Genomic DNA, 6000 nt, shown 5'->3' on the forward strand with positions numbered 1-6000 from the left:
TGAGTAGTGACAGACCCGAAAAATTTTAATAGTGGAAGTGAAAATATATTAAAATAAATTTTATTGAAATATTAATATTTATATTTTTTGTAATAGAGAATAAAAAGAATTAGTACATAAATTTTGTTTACAAAATATTTTTTATTATATACAATTTTTAAAAAATAATTTTTTTGCTATTTCCTAAAATCTGAACTCAAATCTTAGTTAAATTATAAGCAATTTGTTATCCTATGCTCTCAATTAATTACATTTTTACTATTTTTACACCTATTTAATAAATAAAAAAGTTAATCAATAGCCACGTGAAATCTATTAATACACTAGTTAATATTTATAATTTGAAACTAGAATTATATTATTTAGACATCAGAAAAACTTAATTATTGATTACCTCTTAATTATAAAACTCATTTGTTATAATATTTATGGCAAAAAAAAATTTTCAACATAAATAACAGTTTTAAACGAGTAATTTAAGAGCTAAAGTAGATAATATTAATTAATAGATAGATAGATAATGGTTTTTTTTATATCAAATGATTTTTGAAGGCGAAAAAGAACATTGATAATTTTATGTATGTTTAGAAAATTAAACTTTAGTTTGTTAATTAACTAATTGGTTGGTTTAAAAAAATACATTATCCTTTTTATTAATTTTTTTAGTAAACTATTATTTCTACCCACGAAATTTAAAAATGCTGACATACATATCTATCCATAAAAAAGGAAATTACCATTTGTATCTATGAAATATGAGTTTCGCACAATAAAATTATTCAACCACTAAAAAATTACCTAAAATCCCTAAATTACCCTTATTTTCACCCTCACTTTTTTAATTTCCAATCCCACCACCACCCTCTTCACCCAACCATCTTTCTAACTCTAACCCTCTTTTCCCAGCCACCACTCCTTTTTCCTTTCTAATCTCAAATTCTACCACCACCTTTTTCACCTAATCACCTTTTTAACTCTAACCCTCTTCACCCAGCCACCTTTGTAACTCTAACCCTCTTCATCCAACCACCACCTCCTTTTCTTTTCTTATCTCAAATTTCACCACTATCTCCTTCACCCATCCACCTTTCTAATCCTAACTCTCTTCACCCATCCACCACCCCTTTTCCTTCAAAACCTTGATAGATAAATTTTCAAAAAGTTTAAGACCAATCAAATAATAAAGTATGATAACTATATTTAATTTACTTGTGTTGAAGATTGTTTTTGTGAAATTGTTACTAAATTGATTTTAATTTTTAAAAAATTAACCATAAGAGACATATTTGATGTAAATTAAAAACTTTTAGAACAAAATTAAAATAAAATAAAACTTAAAAATATTTTAAATATTTTTTTATAAATTTTAAAAAAAATATATTTTAATTTTTATTTTATACGGATCCACTAATTCAAAAAAATACATGCATCATCAGTATAAAAATCTTTACAAAATCATTTAATTAATTTTTCTATCTAGATGATTTTTTATATAATAATAAATTTAAAAATTAATTATCACTAAATGATTTTGTACGATAAATATCAATATGCAACTAAACCCAATCTGATGTTATAATTCTGAGCCCAAACTATTTCCCTAAAGCATTCAATTGGTTATTGGGTTAACCCAACCTTTATATGGCGAGTGAAAAGATGGATTGGATAGACCAATTGGACTATTATGATGTTTTTCCAAAGTGGACAGCATCGCCCATTTTTTTACGATTATATAGACTATGTTAATTTTGGTCATGTAGTACATAGCCCATCTTAACCTCTAACCTCTTCCAAGTCTCCAACTCATCATAATCATAATACTCTCATATGACCAACCAAAAAAAAAAAACCATAATACTTTCATATGCAAAGTCTTAAAAGAAAAAAAAAACTTAAATTCGGACAACTATTTTAAAAGATAATGAGAACTTCAATAAAAAATAAAAATCTTTATTTTTATAAAACTGATTAGTCTCTTTTTTAATATTTTTTTATATTAACAGAATAATCATATATGCCATGTTAAACTATTAACAGAATAATTATATATGACTCGAATTCAATTCGAAATTATGACCGAGTTTATTTTTGAGATCTTTTATCCAACCCTAAACTTGGTGAAATCATACCAAATTAATCCTTAAAATATTCAAAATTAGACCAAATTTTTGGACCAGACCAAACCATATACATCCATACTTTCTCGTATTATGAAAGTATCAAAGGATACAAAGATATTTTTCCCAGCCTAAAATTAACCTTGTTTTTAAACATAACATTTTATAAAGTCATATTATTAAAAAAATACGGGTAAAATTTCAAATCTTGAAACAGTGAGCACCTAAAGTTATTGTGAATTCTTATGGTCCAATTTTTATATCTCCCAATAGACCATTTTTACTTATTTATATATTAAAAAGAAAAAAAAAGACTGGTGCAAAAAAGTCTTCCAATTAAATGCAAGTAACATATTACATGGATCTGGATTCTATAAGCACGTGAATTGCATTGCATTGGTTAGCTGCTTGTCAGTGGGCCTTGGGATCATCGCACATTATTCTTTGAAAATCGGAGCATACAGACAATAATAGGTGGATATCATTTACTAGTACCGTATTAATTAAGATCGTATCATATTCTTGTCTATATTTTCTAAGGTAATCGCACAAATGATTGGGATGATTAGCACTATTGATAAATTTATTGAATGAATGAATCAATATATATACTTCATTCATGTAAAAAATATAACAAGATTTGTTCAAGTTAAGCTTCACCAGAAAGGTGAAAACGTTACACTATTAAATTTGGGATGAATATAAACAAATCATATCATTTTATTTAATAACCGCTAGTACTATATAATTTGTGCTTAATACCCTTATATTTACTATCTTTTAAAGGTACACCATTATCCATTTTTCTTAGATAATAAAATGACAAGTATATATATATATATATATATATATATAGAGCATGTTGGAGAAGAGAGAGAAGTTTTATTTTCGCATCTCATTAATAGGTGGAAGTACATTAATGTTCTAGAACTTAAAAAAAAGGAGAAAAATCAAATTTAGAATATCGAAAGGAATTAAATACTGTCATATGGGATGGTTAATTTGTGTTGGATAAACTCTAAAGAAATCTGATGATAACTTAAAAATATGAAGGGGAAGAGATTAGGAAACTTCTGTTTCTTGAATTGTGGCAATGACTTTATGAGGCGTTTGACGATGTGCAATAAAATAAACAAAAACGATAGTTTGAAATGATTTAAGGAGAATAATAGTAGCAAGTAGCCACAATAATGCCGCAAGGAAAGCTAGTCAAAGTTTGGGGAACAAGAAACCTAAGAAATACGTTATAATTTTTCTTTTTTACATAAAAAACACAATAATTCTCTGTTAATATAGTATATGCGGTATTTAAATTCTCTAAATTTTAAATTTTAATTTAAAAAATAAAGTGTGATTTTTCACAATTTATTTTATAAACGAGATAAAAAAATATTTAAAATTAAAAAATTATATTTTATTTTTTTAAATAAAAATTTAAAATATAAAATATCTAAATTTATAAATGTGTGTGTTTATGTTTTAAACAACCATTATTTACATAAAAATTAGCCGTAAAAATTGAATATGCATATTTTAAAACACTGGATCATTGCTAAAAAGTTAAGGATTTTTTTTGGGGTAGATTAATAAGTTATATATTGGCTTGTGGGAAAGAGCCTCGCAATATGAAATTAGGGTTGTTGGAGAATAATAAAATATCAAGAATATAAAAATAGTTGTTGCATTGCTTCACGCTTCGAGTAACCTTATAAGATTTATTTGTTTTCTGGTCTTTGATATTTTTGATGTAACACATTGGCCAATACCATTGCACTTATCCCTTTCCATCTTGACAGCGACACAGCCAGCAATGGGTGACTTAGTCAAAACATTAGGGATTTGAATATTATATAAGAGAATGCATAATGACAAAAATCAAATGTTATTTAAACTTTTCGAAAGATACACATTATATAGAATTTATATCCGAAATAAATGTTGTATCAATATATATTTATTATTTGTTCTTGTAACAATTTGAAGTGGTAACCGTTGCCTTTTCCTATTCACTTAATTAATTAATTAATTAATGATATGTTTGTTTATATTATGTAATTATTAAGTGGATAATCACTTATTAACATATTATATATCCATTTCAGAAAGGAATCATAATCTTAATCATGTATCATCTATTACAACTTACCACTAGAGATGTGTGAGAAGGCTGGTAATAGCTACAGTAATATGTACGGTAAAAACTAAAATACTGTTAATTTTATGTAAAGTTAATAATTGAGAGTCGTTATATCATAATTTAATTAAATATATTAAATTATTTAACGATTCTTAACTATCAATTTCAGATGAAGTTAAATATATTTAAATTTATACATATTTTATTCTTTTCACCAACATGGAAAAAGTTGAAAATTTGCTCAAATACGGCATCAAGCGTTTATGAAAACGAATATAAAAAGTTGTGTTCCTACACTTTGGTTAGAAAGAGCTTGTAATTATTTTGCGTAAGATCATGATGGATAATATACGTTAAAGTTTTGGCCTATGCGATTATATTCTGACAACCTTGTACCAATTTGAAAGGAATCTCTCGAACAAATTTGAAATTCACAAATCATGTAGTAAATAAGTTCTTTTATATGTATAATATAAAAGAATATGATATGAGTTGGTGTTCAATTTTTTTCTAAAATACTTTGTTATATATAATTCAATAAAAATATTTTTGTTTACTATTTTTAAGATTTGAACCTAATAAAGTCCTCTTAATTAAGTTATATAATCTACATACCATCTCAAGTAATTTATTTTTTATCAATTAATTAAGATATTTATTTTGTAAAAAATTATATATAATTTGCTTACGTAATTTAAATATAAATTTTGCTATTTGATACCCTAAAAGTACTTTTGTTAAGATATTTATTGGAGTTAAACCCCAAAATAGTCTCTGAGATTTAGAAATGCATCAATTTAGTCCCTAAATTCTCAATTGCACTATTTATGTTCTCGAAATTGAAAAAATGCACCAAGTTGGTCTCTTTCAAATTTTTCGTTCAACTGGCTTTCCGGCAGGAGTGACCTGACAAATGATTGCCACGCTGGAAACGGTTACATGATGTGACAATTGAAAGTGTTTAACCCAATTTAGTCCCTGATCCCCTTTTTAACTCTAACTGCAGAAGTAGCGCACCACTTCTTCTTCTTCTTCTTCTTCTTTTTCTTCTTCTTCTACTCATTTTCGTCGCCGTTGTTGTGCTGGTTGGAACGATGGTTGGACGTGAGCCTTGCGAGTGCCAGAACAGTGTGGGTGTAGAAAACGCCCTGCCTGTGCTCCAATGATTTGGAACGGATACCCACTCAAATAAGCCCTTCTTTGGATGCCCGAATTATAATATGAGTGTTTCCTTAAGAATTGTTGTTGAGTATTTTTATGTTAATTCTTAAATTTGCTGCTCATAGAGTAGTGGAAAAAGATGGTGTGAGATTTTTTGATGGCCAGACATTGTAGAAGATGATAATGAGAATTTGGAAGACGTTACAGCATACAACAATGAAGAAGTGAGTGTCAGTCTTGCTTTGAGGATTGGCAATTTGAAGGCTGAATTAAGGATCCAGAAATATATAATACAAATGTTAGGATTACTTTTTTTTTCTTGTTAGTTGTAGTTTTAGTTGTGATGGTAAAAATGTAAGAACTATATTTAAAAGTATTTGTTAATGAATGTATGAGAACTCTTTGGTTTATTGGTGTATTCTGTGTAGATAGATTTTACAAAAATAAAATTCAAACTGAATGAATAGAACAAGTAAATTGATAATAGCAGTTTTTTATTATAAATAATACATTGTCAATATAACACACTATCAATGTACCACATAATGATAAACACCATAATACAGCTATTAGATTCTAAACCAA

The sequence above is a fragment of the Arachis duranensis genome, chromosome 3 (assembly GCF_000817695.3).
Source record: "Arachis duranensis cultivar V14167 chromosome 3, aradu.V14167.gnm2.J7QH, whole genome shotgun sequence".
NCBI classification, from domain to species: Eukaryota; Viridiplantae; Streptophyta; class Magnoliopsida; order Fabales; family Fabaceae; genus Arachis; species Arachis duranensis.